This window comes from Mobula birostris, chromosome 20, assembly GCF_030028105.1.
Source record: "Mobula birostris isolate sMobBir1 chromosome 20, sMobBir1.hap1, whole genome shotgun sequence".
Classification (NCBI taxonomy): domain Eukaryota; kingdom Metazoa; phylum Chordata; class Chondrichthyes; order Myliobatiformes; family Myliobatidae; genus Mobula; species Mobula birostris.
In genome coordinates, this window is record NC_092389.1 from 32,795,806 (window position 1) to 32,813,624 (window position 17,819).

Genomic DNA, 17,819 nt, shown 5'->3' on the forward strand with positions numbered 1-17,819 from the left:
CCTCCCACGTTAGCCTGCGCCAATTTGTAGTTTTCAGTCCATTCTCTTCCAGCCTCCAGATCCTCAATCCAGTTTCCCTTGGTGCATGCCTATTCCATCCCGCGTGTCCACATACACACACCACCACCACCGCCGCCAACAACAACATTTCCAGCTGCCGCATAACCTGAGTTCGTCAGGCTGTTCGTCCGTGACTATGTTCGCCGTTGGCTTCAGCCAGCGTGCAGCCCAGGAAATGGAGCCGGATACAGTATATACATTGATGGTTCCCGGCATCAATACACACAGCATCCACTCATGGCCTGAAGCAAATTCCCTAACAGCTATTGTTCGCCATCGATTCCGATTTCACTTTATTCTCTGTGATCCGCTGCATAAACTCTCATTACTTTTATTAGGTAAAAAGAGTGGCTGCAATTAAAGCAGTGGGCCGAGAAGCAGATCAGTGGAGAGCGGAGAGGCCCCGGATCCAGTCAGACAATCAGAATAGTGGGAACCATGCTAAAAACAGAAGCAGGCGGAGAGTGCGGGTCCAAAATTGAAACTAGAGGAAACTAGAGGAAACAACGTGGGGAGGGAGCGAATTAAGAGGAATTGTTAAATGTAGAATAGTAAAAAATGAGAAACGGGAACGTGGATTTCTCTCAATTTTAGTTTCAGCGAGAAACTAAAATGCACACTTCTTTCCGATTGCTCCATATCTACAGTTAGCGACAGGCATTTCTGGAAATATTTCTAACAATATTCTGAAGTGTAATAACTGTGCCTAACATATTTCCGTGTACAGAGTCCCTTTAATCAATGCTGTTCTGATTTCACGCACCGTTGACAACCGGTAATGTAAACACATCGCACAGAAGGTTTCATCAACTTTTCCGCCGGGGATCCCTCCAGATCAATTGTGTTACCTATTCTGGTAGAGTGACGGAAGGTGGGTTACACTGCGGGAGGCGACTGCTACCCGGGGAGAATTGTACGTGATTGTAGTGCTGCTCTCTGGCGGCTGTGCGTTGTTAGAGTGGAGACAATCTCGCCTATTGCTGCAGTACATCGAACTCCGCTGCCGGTCTCAAGCATTTCCACACCCTAGTTTGATGACTGAGTTATGCTCCATTTGATGCCAAGTAAGCAGGGTGAGATGGCCCTACCCCACAAATGCTTCCCACATCAAGAACTCCGCTTCAAAGCTAAAATGCCAATTCCCTCTCAGGGTTTCTGAAAAATCGAAAGTAAAACACCAGACCCTACTATAAATCATCTCTCCCGCGCGGCTTCGAATAAGTCGTGCCAATTTAACTGTAGATACACTGGATTTTTAGGAAATGGGTCTAAACTGGGTTCAACAGACCAGATAACGTTTTTGATGCTTCATTGCCAGGGATGATTTGCTTATGCAATCAAGAGAATCATTAAAAACGCACAAAGTAAAGCAGTTAGCAAAGGAGAAAAAAGCAATATGTTAGACCCTGTTTTGCTGGAAATCCGGAATGGCACCAACAAAAGCAGAATCTGACGAAAATATGCACCGTGGTTGTTCACTACACGCGACTTAAAGTCGGCATTGTGCAAAACGCTGCAAACGGTCAGCAGGTCAGACGGCACCTGTGCAGTCAGAAAGTAGACGCTAGTTTCGGGAAAGAAACGTTAAGTCTGTTTCTCTCTCTGCAGTTGCTCCCTGCCCTGCTGAGTGTTTCCAATATTTTCTGTTATTTTTAATTTCCGATTCCCAGCGTATACAGTGGTTTTTTTTTCATTGTTGTACCAGACCAGTAAAACGGGCAATGGTCAGATGAACTAAATGTGACAATAAATTGGCAGATTGGAATGCCGAGACAAATCTGAGTTGCCCATGAATGTACTCTCGGGAGCTCTAAACTAGGCCTGACCTCCAAAGAATCCACACGAAGCGGCTGTTAAAGCCTAGGTTAACTGCAAAAGAAGCAACGTTGTTCTTCTAGGGTTACCCAAATCAGTTTTCAAAAAGGTATAAGTTTCGGTCAGAAATGCAAATTTGTTGCATACCCATATGTGCTTTACACGATATGGGTCCTCTGCTGGTCTGTCCCGGGGGTAAAATCTCTTTTAATGACGATTCAATCCATTTAACGCTATTACTGGACTCTTTTGTCCCCTGGGGCTGTGCACCAGTTACTGCCCTTCTCCCCCGGAAACTAACCGTGTATGTGGTGGGACTTCTATCGGTACCGTGTAAATGAAAGGCGCTTCCAATTAATCGGGGCATTGTTTTTGCCCCGCGGTTGCATCTCCAGTGGCTGTAAGTCAAAGAGCGTAGTAGAAAGATCATTAACAAGAACGCGCACAGGGAATAGAAACCCAACGCTGACCCGAGGCGCTCTGTGAAATGGTTTTTTTTTGACAATGAATCGCCCTATTTATTCTAACCCAGCGGGTCCCCTACCCGCAGTCATCTTTCCATCTTAAAGGGTCCGTTTCATTTCTCTAAGAGGTCGCCAAGTTTCAGAAGTCCCGAGACAGTTACATTAAGATCTATATTAAACTAGATATAAGCCGCTCATTCATTTGGAGAGAGCGATCCTGCCGTTCAGTTTTAGAAGAAGACTGTAATGGTTTATTTGCAAATTAAACTACTACTGGTGTCCAAGAACGGAGAAGCCTACGAAAAATGGTGGATACAGCCCAGTTCATCACAGGGAAAGCCCTCCACACCATTGAGCACATCTACAAAACGCGCTGCAACAAGAAAGCAGCATCCATCATTAAGAACCCCCATTATCTAGGCCACGCTCTCTTCTGGCTGTTTCTATCAGGAAGGAGATACAAGAGCCTTCGGTCCCATACCACCAGGTTCAGAAACAGTTATTGCCCCTGAACCAGCATGGACATCTTCACTCAACACAACACTGAATTGACCATTGAACATAACCTTTGGGCTCACTTTTAAATACTCTACAGCTCATGTTCTCAGTTCTATCTATCTATCATTCAATCTATCTATTTATTTGTTTATTTGTTTGTTTATTTATTTATTTATTTATTCTTTATTTCCCTGTATTTGGACAATTTGTAAGTGAATTTTCATTGATTCTGTTGTATTTCTTTGTTCTACTGTGAATGCCTGCAGAAAATGAATCTCGAGGTAGTATTTGGTGACATATAAGTACTTTGAAAATAATATTTACTTTGAACTTTTGCCTTTGCCATTTTGAAGAAAAATTGAAGGTGTATAATGTATATGATGGAAGACCCTTGCATTAAGGAAAGCTTGTTCCTTTTATTTTCATTTAGGGATGTGAGTTTACAACCATATAGATAAAAGTTATTCCACAGATCAATTTCGCTCTGTCTCAAAGTGGCAATAGCACTTGTGACATCATGAATCATACAACATGGAAGCAGGCTCTTCGAGCCTCTGTGTGCATACTGACTATGAAGTATCCATCTATATTCATTCCATTTACTAGCACTTGGTATATACGTAGCCTTCTGTGCTTTAGCAATTCAAGTGCTTGTCCAGGTATTCAATGAATGTTGTGATAATCTCTGCCACCACCATTTAGTCAGGCATGGGATTCTAGATTCCAACTACTTATATGTAAAAAAATCCTCTTCAGATCCCAGCTCTCCCTTACTTTAAGTCCACTTCCTCTGGTTTTATATACCTCCATTTCTTATGTTCTTATTATAGGGCATACTTTCTTACAACCAACTCTATACCTCATAATTTTTACGGCTGATCAGGTTTCCACCCAGCCTGCTCCACTTCAGGAAAAACAAATTCAACCAATCCATTCTCTTCTTATAAACAAAATGCCCGTCAAAGTGAATCTCCTCTACACCCTCTCCAGTGTCATCACACCCTTCCAAAAATCTGTTCACCAGAAATGTATGCAGTATTCCTGCCATGGCCTAACTGATATTCTCTAAAGCTGTGTCATAACTGCCTTGCTCTTATATTCTGTGTACCAGCTAAAGAAGGCAAATAGCCCATACCCCTTCATCAGCACCTGTACTGCCACCTTCAGAGTCCCTCTGGCTTGTGCAAGCAGCTCCTTCAATATTCCAAATGCGTGAGCATTCACTGCGTGTGTTGTATCCCTATTAGTCCTCCCAGAGTGCATCACGTTGTATTTATTGAGGCTAAATTCCATCTGCCTGGCCTCTGCCCATTTTACTATCTGTAGCCTGAGACTATCCTTCTTACCATCAAAATACCACCAACTTCCGTGTTATCTCCAAACGTTTGAACTGTACCTCCTATATTTTTATCCAGGTCATTGATACACATGACAAACAACTGGGATCCAGCACTGATCCCTGTAGTACCCCGTCAGGCACAGGCTTACAATCACAAAAGTTAACCCTCCACCATCAACCCCTGCTTCATATTACCAAGACAATTTTAGATCTGATATGGTGCAATCTTTTAGACCAATTTCCCAAAGGCCATGTAGGCACCATCAAGCGTACTGCCTCAAAAAATTTTGTTACCCCCCTCTGAAAAAAGAAAATTGCTAACATTAATTAGATCAGATCTTCTCCTAAGAAAGTCTTTGAGTAGTCCATACTTTTCCAAGTGTAGATTAACCCTGTGCCTTGCAGTTTTTCCCAGTAGTGTCCCTACTATTGACATTAGCCTCAAGCCTATAATTGCCTTGCTAATGTCTGCTACCTTTCTCGAACAAAATACCTCACTCGTTGCCTTTCAGTCATCTGGCACCTCGCATATCACCAGTGAAGTTTTTAAAATCTCCATCAGGGACCCGGAGATCTTCTTATCTCCCAGAGCAAGCTGGGATACACTTCATCAAGGCCAGGGTATTTATCTACTTTTAAGCCTGATAAGATATTTAACACTAACTTTTTAGTGATAGTGTGTTCACCCTCTGCCCCTTTGAATTCTGCATCTGTAGTGAACATAAATGAGAAGTATTTATTAAGAACTTGCCTATATCCTCTGGCTTCACACACAGACTGCCAATTTAGATGCTTGTGTGTCCTTTTATTTCCCTGGTTAGCTCCTTTCCCTTAACAAATATAAAAAGTATGAGTAACATTGTAAATTGCATTGATGCCATGTTAAACTCAGTGGTGAAATTATGGGCTTCTGTCAGCCACCAGTCAGACAGCAAGTTCCTTCTGATCACTGGATTCTACAGTTACCTGTAACACTACAGATTATCCCTTTATGATTCTATACATCACCTCTATTGCTGCACTCTGCTGCCATTGCAAATATGTTCCATTCCACAAGAACACAATAAAATAGGAGCAGGAATAGGACACCTGGCCCTCCAAGCTTGCTCCACTATTCAATATGATCAAAGCTGATCTGCCCCAGGCTTAACTCTTCTTATCAGTTACCCGTAACCCTCAATTCCCAGATTTTTCAACAAAAAAATCATCTACATCTTCTTTAAATACCTCCAGTGATCTTACCTCCACAAACATCACTCACACACCCTGGTGTCAAGAATGCTAGGGATCTACTACCCTCTGTGAGAAGAAATTCTTATGCAACTCCTTACCTTGTAACTACTTTCCCTCCACTGAGACTCTCCCACGTCTCAACATTGATCCTGTCATGTTATACATTTCAGAAAAATTGCCCTTCATTTTTCTAAACTCTAAGGAATACAGATCCAACATCTTTAGGCTTTTGTCAGTAGGACAGCCCCCTCATTCCAAGAATTTGCCTAGTGAACTTTATCCAGGAAATCTCCATTGCCAGTAATAAACACAAGAAATTCTGCAGATGCTGGAAAACCAGAGCAACACACACAGAATGCTGGAGGAAGTCCTTCTTCAGAACTCGGCCTCAAACATGAACTGTGTATTCATTTCCATAGATGCTGCCTGATCTGCTGAGTTGCGCCAGCATCTTCTGTGTTGCTTTCCATTGCCAGTATATTGTTTCTTAAATAAGGGGACAAAAACAGTACGCAGCACTCCAGGTGTACTTTTACCAGTACCCTGCACAAATATAAGAATACTCCTCTACTTCTATACTTCAACCCCAGGCAACCTTTTCTCCTCCAAACAGTAAACATAGCGATTATTTGCGGTCCAAAGGCTGATCCCACTAGTTACGTTTTGCAGCATGAAAAAGATAAATTTGTACCTACTCTCTATCTTCAGAGTGATCACCAATCTTTAATTCATGGTACTATTCATACTCAAGTGAATGTGCACAGTTTTTTCCCCCCAAGGTTGGGAGAATCAAAAACTAGAAGGCATAGGTTTATGGTGAGAGGAGAGAGATTTAAGGGGCAACTTTTTCACCCAGTGGATGGGCAGTATTTGGAACAAGCTGCCAGAAGAAGTGGTGAAGACTTGTGTATTAACAACATACTACGATTATGATTATGAGGACATGCAGTCCCCTTTTATTGTCATTTAGTAATGCATGCATTAGGAAATGATAAAAATGTTTTTCCAGAATGATCTCACGAAAACACATGACAAACTGACTTAAAAACTAAAAAACACATAATTATAACATATAGTTACAACAGTGCAAAGCAATACCGTAATTTGATAGGAACAAACCATGGCACAGTAAAAGTCTAAAAGTCTCTGGAAAGTCCCATCATCTCACGCAGACAGTAAACCTCCAGCGCTGCCAACTTGCCGATGCAGTATCCCGGAAGCATCCGACCAGAGTCCGACTCCGAGTCCACCCGAAAACTCCGAGCCTCCGACCACCTCTTCGACACTGAGCACCGAGCACCATCTCTGCTGAGCGTTTCAACCCTGGCCCCGGCAACATGCGATACGCAAAGCCGAGGATTTGGGGCCTTCGTCTCCGGAGATTCTCGATCGCACAGTAGCAGCAGCAGCGAAGCAGGCATTTCAGAAGTTACTCCAGATGTTCCTCTGCGCTTCTCACAGCTGTCCCCATCAAATCCGGATTGTGCACGGCCCCTAGTTACACATATCGACATCATTCGGAACGGCCGCGCACTGCGTTGCGCTGCCATCTTCTCCTCCCTCCCTATATAAATAGTTCTTGGACAGGTACATGGATATGAAATGTTTAGAGGGATATGGGCCAAGCACAGGAAGGGGATTTTGGTTGGCACGGACCAATTGGGTTGAAGGGCCTGTTTTCATGCTGTATGGCTCTATGACTCTGACTTTTTCCTCCAACACTTTCTCTTCTATGTGGCATCTTGCTAAATTTCTTCTCAAAATCCAAATACAAGACACCTACAAGATCCCCTCTGTTGACTCTGTTTGCTACATACTTGAAGAATTCTTTGATGAAGCCATGTTGACTTGGCTAGACCTGCATTAATCTTCTTAAAAGATTTGCTATTTCTTCATTGATTCCAACTCTAGCATCTTGCTAACCACAGATATGAAGCTAACTGGTCTAACATGTCTTGATTTTTATTCATCCTCCCTTATTGAACATGGGAGTTACATTTGCATTTCAATCACTTGTACCTCTCCAGAACAAAAAGAAATCAGAAAATCTTCAAACAATAGCTCTACTATCCCTGCAGCCATTTCTCTTAAACCCCTTGGATACAAGCCATTGAGACTCTAATCCCATTAGGTTTTCCAATACGTTGCCCCTTGTGGCAAGGATGACTGCATTTGAAACCAGCTCATCTGTTATATTTGGGTCATTTACAGTGTCCTCCACTCTGGTTTATTATTGTTCGAGGAAGCGAGACACAGAATGTTGACTTAAAGTGATCTGCTATTTCTTTCCTTTTATTAATTCCACAACCGCACTCTTTCGTGGTCCCCTATTTATTCTGGTTACCATAGCATTGTTATATATCCATAGAAATTCTTGCTATATGTTTTGATGTGACTTGGCAATTTTCTCTCATAATTATTTTTCCACCTATTAGCTTTTTAATTTTTTACTGCTGATTCATGAAAGGTTTTCCTAATCTTCTGGTTACTAATGACTTTCGCCACTTTGCGTGCTGTAGTTTTTTTTCATATTTTCCTTGAACTTCTTTGTTAACCACTCTTTCTCATCAAGTCCCTCGAAGTAAATTGTAAGGCAGTGTAGTCATACTAAACCTGGATGGAACATTGGTTAGACCATCCTCACAGTACTGCCTATAAATCTGGATGAATTATGAAAAGATATAGAGGGACTGAAAATTTATATGGATAATAATGGATATGGGGAGTATGTGTATAATTATCAAGTGAGAATGAACAGATGGATTTCATTACTCTTGAGAAAAAAAGTGCTGAGGATGAATTGAGCGAAATCTTTAAAATTATGTAAAATTTTCACAGAATGAATGCAGAGAGAATGTTCCCATTTGCGGGGAAGCATACAATGTGAGGTCTTCAATGGATACAAGTATACAAGTAGGGGATTCAGAAGAAATATTTTCACCCAAAGAATGGTGGGAATGCAGAACCTGCTAAAACAGGGGGTGGTTGAATTGAATATAATAGAATGTATTTAAAGGAAGACTGGACAAGCATAGATAAGGAAGGATGGAAAAGGTCTCTAATTGAGAATAAACGCAGAGCAACACATACAAAATGCTGGAGGAACTCAGCAGGCCAGGCAGCGTCCACGGAAAGGAATAAACAGTCGATGTTTCAGGCCAAGATCCTTCATCAGGGCTGAGAATAAATTCAAATTATTTAGTCTGAATTGCCAGCTTTTGTACCATCTAGCTCTGATATTTCAAATTTCCTTAGTTCTTGCCATTTAACTATTTTAGCTCTGAACATTCACATCATCAGTTATACAGTATTCTTAATTTTCTCTGGTCCCATAGTGTTACTGCCTTTTCTAACTCAGTAAAGCTCCTGTTAGTTCCTATATGTTAGTTATTGAAATCTATCTTCCAAGCCTTCCCTGGTAATACTTGCCAATTCTTCCCTAGCCACATTGACAATAGCATTGGTGCTGCTTCATGCACCCATGCTGAGCTCATCAATTTCATCAACTTTGCCTCCAACTTCCACCCGGCCCATAAATTCACTTGGTCCATTTCTGACACCTCCTTCCTCCTTCTCAATTTCTCTGTCTCCATCTCTGGAGACAAACTGTCCACCGACATCTTTTATAAACCTATTGATTCTGACAGCTATCTTGATGCTAACTCTTTCCACCCCATCTCCTATAAAAATGCTATTCCTTTTTCTCAGTTCCTTTGTCTCTGCTGCATATGTTCTCAGGATGAAGCTTTCATTTCTCGGACATCAGAGATACCCTCCTTCTTTAAAGAGCGGGTTTCCCTTCCTCCACCATTGATGCTGCCCTCACCTGCATCTCCTCCATTTCTGTGCTTACCCCATTTTCCTGTGCCTGAAGTGGTCATGTCCTCACCTACCACCCCATGCACCTCCACATCAAACACATCATTCTCCACAACTTCCACCACCTTCAACGGGATCCTACCACCAAACACATCTTTACCTCCCCCCTCTCCCCACTTTCCACACGGATCACTCCCTCCATGATTCCCTTGTCCATTCGTCCCTCCGCTCTATTCTAGTTCCTGGCAGATATTTCTGCAAGCAACAGAAATGCTACACCTGCTCATTCACCTCCTCCCTCACCTGCATTCAGGGCCCCAAACAGTCCTTCCAGATGAGACAACACTTTGCCCGTGGATCTCTTGGGGTCATCTATTATTTCCGGTGCTTCCAACGTGGCCTCCACTACATTGATGAGACCTGGCATAAATTGGAGGACTGCATTGTTAAGCACATTTGTTCCATCCGGCAAAAGCAGAATTTCCTGGTGACTAACCATTTTAATTCCTATACCCATTCTCGTGCCGACATGTCAGTCCATGGCCTCGTCTTTTGTCACAATGAGGTAGCTCTCAGGGTAGAGGAGCAGCACCTCATATTCCATTCTAGGTAGCCTCCAACCTGATGGCATGAACATTATTTTCTCCTTCCGGTAATTATTTTTTTCTTTTTTTTCCTTTCCTCTCCCCTTTACCTCTTCTTGTATTCCCCAGTCTGGCCTCTTACCTCTTCTCCTTGTCTGCCTAACACTTTTCCCCTCCTTCTTCCCCTTCTCTCATGGTCCTCTCCCATCTCCTATCAAATTCTTTCTTCTCCAGCCTTTTGCCCTTCTTACCCACTTGGCTTCACCTATCACCTTCTAGCTTGTTCTCCTTCCCCTCCCCCCCACCTTTTTATTCTGGCATCTTCACCCTTCCTTTCCAGTCCTGATGAAGAGTCTCAGCCTGAAATGTTGACTGTTTACTCTTTCCCATAGATGCTGCCTGGCCTGCTGAGTTCCTCCAGCATTTTGTATGTGTTTCTTTGGATTTCCAGCATCCGTAGAGTCTCTTATGTTTATATCCAACTTGTGTGTTTTAGTTAGATCAGTGACATTATAATTGCTCCTGTTGCTTTTTTCGCTATCAGGAAATTTGCAGATTTCCTGTTATCCTGCTCCAAGGGCTGTCAGTATTCCACAGGGCTCCCTCTGGAGCTTGGTTGTTAGTGCCATATCTAACATTGCAGATAATATTATGGAGATTATTTTGTCCAAACACTGGAAACGGCTGCTAAATTGATATAGTACTAATGACCTTCGGATTGAGCACATAACCTCGGTCCTGATTGCTGAGTGCTATAATTTGAATTTGTCTCAAGGTCCTAAAGCAGAAACCTGCAGATTTAGCACTCAATTGTCGATTTGAACAATATATTCAGGCAGGACCTAGTAAGAGTAATTGAAGAGTTCTCTGGCTGACATATAAAAAAAATCACATTGCAGGCCGGCTCAAAGATTGGATGAGAGAGTGCCCAGTTTCTTGGCTTTGCCTGTCCTCCTTCCTTCCAGACTAAGAGGGAAATCCTTCACTATATATCCCTGTCTAAACAATTCCATTGTACTTTCTGCTGATAGCTTTTGTAAGTCACATTAAGTGAAAAATTTAGCAAAAGCATTTTTGCTTTTTGAATATCACTGGAGTTAATCAGTTCACAACAGGTGGCTATGCCTTTACCTACCAAGGGCCTAACATTTGGAATTTTCTTCCTAAATTTCTGTCTTACCATCTTCCCGTATATTTTTAAGACAGTTTTTAAATCTTTCTACCCAATATTTAATACTTCATCTGGTTTCTGCTTATTGGTGTCATCATTTGATAGTTTTGAATTAATGGCTTCAGCATGTGCCATTAGTAGTATTTCATCTTCCCATGGCCTCATTTGTTCATGTATATCAAAGTTAAGACTAATCTTGTTTCCTGTGTACTAATGCCATCAGAAATGTCATAGATTTCCTCTTTGCTTTGTGTTGGTTGGATTCATAAAATATGCACTGAGGGTGTGTGAAATACTGCTGTATGAAAGACACTTGTACTTTCAGACTCCCCATCGTTCCTTTACGTGATTGTCATTAGTAATTTTCCATATTACTTCCTATTCCTATTTCTTGTGCCTGTGTTGACCTTCCCAGGCACCCTCTCAGGAATAACAATGGCTTTCTGTAGACTCTGTTCTTGTGCCACTCACACAAAATGCTGGAGGAACTCAGCAGGTCAGGCCACACCTACAGAAATGAATAAACAGTCGACGTTTCAGGTCGAGATCCTTCATCAGGACTGGGAAGGAAGGGGGAAGAAACCAGAATAAGAAGGTGGTGGGAGGGGAAGGTGCATAAGCCAGAAGGTGGATAGGTGAAGCCAGGTGGGTGCAGGAGGGGAGATGTGTAGCGGGGTAGGGTGACAGGTAGAAAAGGTAAAGGGCTGGTGAAGAAGGAATCTGATAGGAGAGGAGAGTGGACCATGGGACGAGGGACAGCAGAGGGAGGTAATAGGCAGGTGAGGAGAAGAGAAGAGATAAGGTGGGGAACTGAAGAAGAGGGAAGACGCAGGGGGAAAATTACTGGAAGTTAGAGAAATTGATGTTCATACCATCCGGTTGGAGACTACCCAGTTGGAATATGAGGTGTTGGGCCTCCAACCTGAGAGTGTCCTCATGACTGTAGTCTTGCACTGTATAGGGATTGAACCCATGACCATGGCATTATTAGCACCATGCTCACATCAGCTGAGCTGTCTGACAAAATAAAACTTTTTTTCTGACAAAAGAGGTAAGGCTGAGCTTGATTTCTTCTTCAGTCACCCACACTACAGTATTCATTTGTTTCTGTGTGTCACTATTAGCATTAATATTGGAAGTCACCCAATGTTCTGTGAGTTTTATTGCTTTCTGTAACATTTGACTTCCCTCTCAGCCCTTTACACTGGAGTATTCGGCAGCTTTTCAGATTTGCTTTGAAATTTGGTTGAGCCAAAAGTAACTTCATATTTCCTGTGATCCCCGTTAGTTTTATTTGCAACATTTCAGAAATACCTTTGCTACATGCATTAGCTTAATGAATAACACAGCAGAGTTCCTCTTAACACTTTGTTGCCATTTTACCAGTGTTATTTCAGATAAATCTCATTCTGATGAGATTTTGAACTATCCTGAGAATTCTAGATTCTGGATTCTAGATTCCAGAATTCTAGATTCTGGATTCTAGATTCATTTCTGGTAAATCTCATTCTGATGAGATTTTGAACTATCCTGAGAATTCTAGATTCTTTCTGAATATTGTGAGATTTGATCATGTCTAGCATAATAATAGCCTCAATTTATAGTGTTAGGGCATATTCTGGAGTTAGGTTATATCACAAAATATTAATTTCAGCAACCAATCATTAGATATGGGTTGTAGATTAAATTTTAAATGCAGCCTTGGACAATAGTCTCCTGCAGCTGTGGACCCCAGTTAAATGAACACCAGACAATACTGATTAACGCAATCATGAGGAAATCTGCAGATGCTGGAAATTCAAGCAACACACACACAAAATGCTGGTGGAACGCAGCGTTCCACCAGCATTTTGTGAATACTGATTAACGTTCATTTTGGGTGTCTGGAGTGTGGGTGCGAAGAAGAGGGTGTGAAAATCGTATGTAATTCAAAAGAAGCATTGTGGATGCATTGTAACTTTAGAATTTTTCCTTTGATCTTTAGCATATAAAATGTCATGCAATATTGGGTCAAACAGACCTCTTCCTTCGAAAGTATCTCAATATGATGCCAACACGAGGAAATCTGCAGATGCTGGAATTTCAAGCAACACACATAAAACTTGCTGGTGAATGCAGCAGGCCAGGCAGCATCTCTAGGAAGAGGTACAGTCGATGTTTCGGGCCGAGACCCTTCAATATGATGCCCGCTGCTCATTTTTGTCGAATAAAACACTTCTATATCCATTAACTTCAGTGTCTCTCTGATGACTTTGTTCATGTTACAACAATAGAATACCTTTAACATAACAAAATGACTCGACACTTCACAAGGATGTTACCAAACAAAATTTAATACTGAGCCACACTGGAGAAATTAGACCCCTGAATCAGAGGATCACAGAGGTAAAAGGATGAAGAAGATTACATTGTACGAGTAGGGGGTTGTAGGGATTTGTAAACTGAGAAGTCGTAGCTGCTTTAAGTGGCAGCCAACATGGCTGAGGAAACATAGTTTGATGAGAAGTGTTTCATGAACAGCAGAGTTTTTGGGTGGCCACCCATTTGCAAAGTGTTGGTAAGCTAGGAATACTGTATTTGTCAATGTGGAACGGAGACCGAGTTTGTAAATCTGACGGGAGCAGAGGATGTTGGGAATTGTGAGGATGGAGCATCGCAGGAGGGGTGTGGGACAGGTGGCAGAGAAGGAGTGCCAGTGGTGGAGTTTGGCACAAGTGCAGACACACCCAGCCCTGAGACACCAAGCAAGGTCATCTGATTCCAAACAATTAGTTTATTGATCATTACAGAATGTCTCTCTAATGCTTCCCACTCCCTTCTCTCTCCCTTCCCCTTTTCCCAACCATAATTCCCCTCTCCCTGCCCCCTTCCCACTCTCAGTCCACAATAGAGACCCATATCAGAATCAGGTTTATCATCACTCACATATGTCATGAAATTCATTTTTTTTTCAGTAGCAGTACAGTGCAATACTTAAAATTACTACAGTACTGTGCAAAAGTCTTAGGTACCATATATATATATATATATATATATAAGAATATATACATATATATATGTGCTAGTACCATCAGTAATATTGCAGATGCCCACTGATCCTTTGTATTATCATCAGTGGGCAAACGTAACGGGAGTCAGAATATCAAAGACGCCGTGAGAGGCTGTCAGAGGGATCTGCACTTGGTAATGGATTGATAGCTCTCGGTGAGGGAGAGTTTGCTGTCAATTCTCGAGTCGGGAGCTCAAAATAAAAAGCAATGCGTCAGACTGACTAACATCGAAATAGCGACTGTTGTCTCCCCTCTCGCTGTGGAAGAACGATATTTGTCCCTCCCTTGTTAGTGACAGAGAGAGCCTGTGGGATGTTGAAAATGTTGGAGTGAACAGCTAGTTTTTGATGCACTGTAGGTGATGGTTTCTCTTTGAAGATTTTCTGTTGCTTGCATGGTGGATGGTGGGAATGCTGATGCTTTACGCTAGAATAAGTGGGGGGGTGAGGAGGAGGAGGGTCGATGCTGCTTCTGCATGAGGGGCAGGGGGCTTTGGGATTCTAATGTTTTTTTCTGTCATTCATTCTTTGGGGGTTTCCTGTTTCGAGGATGTCTGCAAAGAGTAAGAATTTCAGGTTGTATAATGTATACATTCTCTTATATTAAATGGAACTATTGAACTATTAAGCTATTATAGATTTTCTCTTGTCTCAATCAGTATTTTAAATTGCTAATCCTCTTGTTTCTGTGTTTTAATGCTCTCAATAGAATTACATGTTCAGTTTGTGTATATCAGTTTTCATATTTACTTGCTTTGCAGTTTTCCTCTGAACATTGTTTGTTCGTATGATCAACAACATCACAGACTCTTCCTGAGCTCTGTATTTAGTGTTACATCTCGCTACTTGCTTATCTAGATGCTTACCTATAAATTTACCTTAATTTCTTCTTGCTTTGCCAGTCTGTTATTGAGCGCATGCTTCCTCATTTTTGCTGGTATTCCAGCTCTCTGGTTGCGATCTCTGTCCTGGCATTCAGGCTCTGCGTTGCTTTGTGCAGCGTTAGTTGGACTGCTGCAAATCCCTCTGTTTCATGCCAGATGTGATAGTGCTGTTAGTACTGTTGCAGATTTTTCTTGTTCCCAATGTGCTTGAATCATTGTTAATATTGAAAACCATTTTGTTCTATTGTGCTGCTATGATAAGCAACATTGTCTGGCTCCTGTGTGTTCATGCCATCAATAACATTAGAATTGTCTCTCGTCCCTTTACGGCAGCAGCATTAAAGTGCTTCTGCATGAATTATTCTGTTTTCAAAGTGCTTTTGCTGTAACTAACGTTGCAGATTTTATCTGCTTCCTACGTTAGTGTCATCATTATGCTATAAATTGGTTAACATTGTGCTGTTTCTCAGTGTTATATGATTTAAAATTATTTTAACACAGAGTAAGTTGTGCTTGTGACCATTTCCAAATCACCTCACTGGGCACTCTGACTCCTTTTAATCTTAGTTTCAGTGTCAGGGATGCTTGTGATAATGTTATCCCCGATGCAGAACTCCTTTGAAAGCACTTCAGGAAAACTCAGACCATGAAGTGCTGAGGGCACTCTTCAGCACTCGCAGTGGGAGGATGTGGTTTTAAAATCACAATGCCGGTTGGGAGATTACTTAAGTATCCACACAAAGCCTTGGCACCAACAACCCTTCCCCCTCTAGCCCAGTTCTGACCCTTTCCCTGCATACGCAAGATGTTTTTTTGTGAACTCCATCCACTTGCGACAGCATGCTTATTTCCCTGAGCCTAACAACACACCCCCTCACACAGTACCTGGACTGCAATTTCCCCACTTACCCATCATTTCCCAACCGCCCCCCCCCCCAACTCATATGCTAAGCCAATCACTTACCTCCACTGTTCAATACAAGTGCTGGAATGATTCCATCTTTAAATGACAGACCAGATAACACATCCTCAAGCACGTAAATGTGGAATCCATTGGGCAACTCCATTTTTAATTTAAAAGGACAGCACAGTAGCAAAGTGGTTAACGTAGCACCAATGACCAGGGTTCAATTCCGACACTGGCAGTAAGGAGTTTGTACATACTTCCTGTCACCACATGGATTTCCTCCAGGTGCTCTGGTTTCCTCCCACATTCCAAAGAGGTGATCTGAATGAGAGGCATTGATCGTGTGGATAGTCAGAGGCTTTTTCCCAGGGCTGAAATGGCTAACATGAGAGGGCATAGTATTAGGGTGCTTGGAAGCAGATACAGAGGTGATGTCAGGGGTAAGTTTTTTACGCAGAGAGTGGTGAGGGCGTAGAATGGGCTGCTGGCAGTGGCGGTGGAGGCAAAAACGATAGGGTCTTTTAAGAGACTCCTGGAAGGCTATGGGTAAAGCCTAGGTAGTTCTAGGGTAAGTGCATGTTCGGCACAGCTTTGTGGGCGGAAGGGCCTGTATTGTGCTGTAGGCTTTCGATGTTTCTGTGTACAGTTTAATAGGTTAATTGGTCACATGGGTGTAATAGGGTCCTGCGTGTGCATTGGGCCAGAAGGGCCTGTTACCGTGCTATGTCTCTAAATAAAATAAAATAAAACAATAATTTTCACATCTTACATGTTCTCGAGGACACATTAGAATTTCAAACCCATATTCTCTGAGCTTTCTGCGCTATATCAGTATCACTGCGGGATATCATCTGATCCTCTGCTGCCTGTAGGTTAATCCAATCAGTAATACTGCATATTCCCTCTGGCACTCACATGATTGTGACATCAGCAACATTTCAGAGTCCCTCACACATAAATGCAATGGTGCCTTCATTAGACTCTTGTGTTCCATCTCTTCCCTGTGAGTTGGGCAAGCAATAATTTGGCGGATGACCCTTACTAGAGTGCACCAGTGCAGTTAGTAACTTTGCCGGACTTGTTGCATACTTGTCTCCGCTGGTATTATCTTTAACATTACTGATTTGCTTTGTTCCTTGGCTCCAGAAGGGCTGCAGTGGATCAGAAAGATAGCTCACTGATACTTTCTCAATTTAAGTTAGAAATAGGCAATACACTTTGGATTCCAGAGCCACCCAGTCCCCCAAAAATGAATAAGTGGAAAAATGTATTCTTTCCTTTGTAAATCTTCAGGCTCCATCTGATCACAATAAGGCTCCCTCTGGTGGCTTTACATTTATGGCATCAGAAACATTTAATCTTTTTGCTCATCTCTCTTGATTTGTTCTCTGTGGCCCGCAGCAGGCCAGATCTCCCGTCAGTGCTGGTCTCCAGTTTTCGCTCCATGGAAGACAAGCTGGGTTGCCTTCGAATGTGGCTGGCCCAGAGCGAGATGAGGATCTGTTGCAGGAACGTGGCTCCAGATCATCATCTCATTCACCATCATTCTTCAGACCATGCCACTCAGGGACTTGTGCTCATATTATTTTGTGCCTGTAAACATTTTTGTAACTTTATGTGCTATGTATGACTGTATGTACTGTACTGTGTTTTCTACCTTGGCCCCAGAGGAACAATGTTTAGCTGTATACATTTGTACGTTTGACTGACAATTAAATTTGTACTTGAACTTTTACTGCACGTTACTTTTTCAAATGTATTCATTTTTGGGGCTGTGGACATCTCTGGCAGAGCCATCATTATTACCCATCCTTAACTCTGCTTGAGAGAGCTGTGGTAAGCACATTCATGAACTGCTGCAGTCTTCGGCCATCATTTGGTCGTCCTTTAGAAGTGAGATGTTATTGATGAGTGAATTCACCAAAACTAGATGGAATCAGCAAATGTTACTGATCAGACTATTGCATATGGACCAGGCTCAAGATGAAGTAACAAT

At 42.2% G+C, this 17,819-nt stretch overlaps 1 long non-coding RNA gene across 1 annotated transcript in view; it reads left to right on the forward strand.

Annotated features, from left to right (window-relative positions):
• LOC140185129 (uncharacterized) overlaps window positions 1-13,407 on the forward strand; it is a 34,622-nt gene extending 21,215 nt beyond the window's left edge. Inside the window, exon 5 of the long non-coding RNA XR_011882505.1 lies at window positions 12,968-13,407. This is a non-coding gene — a long non-coding RNA (uncharacterized lncRNA). The remainder of the gene's footprint in view (window positions 1-12,967) is intronic.
• The last annotated feature ends 4,412 nt before the right edge of the window (window positions 13,408-17,819 follow it).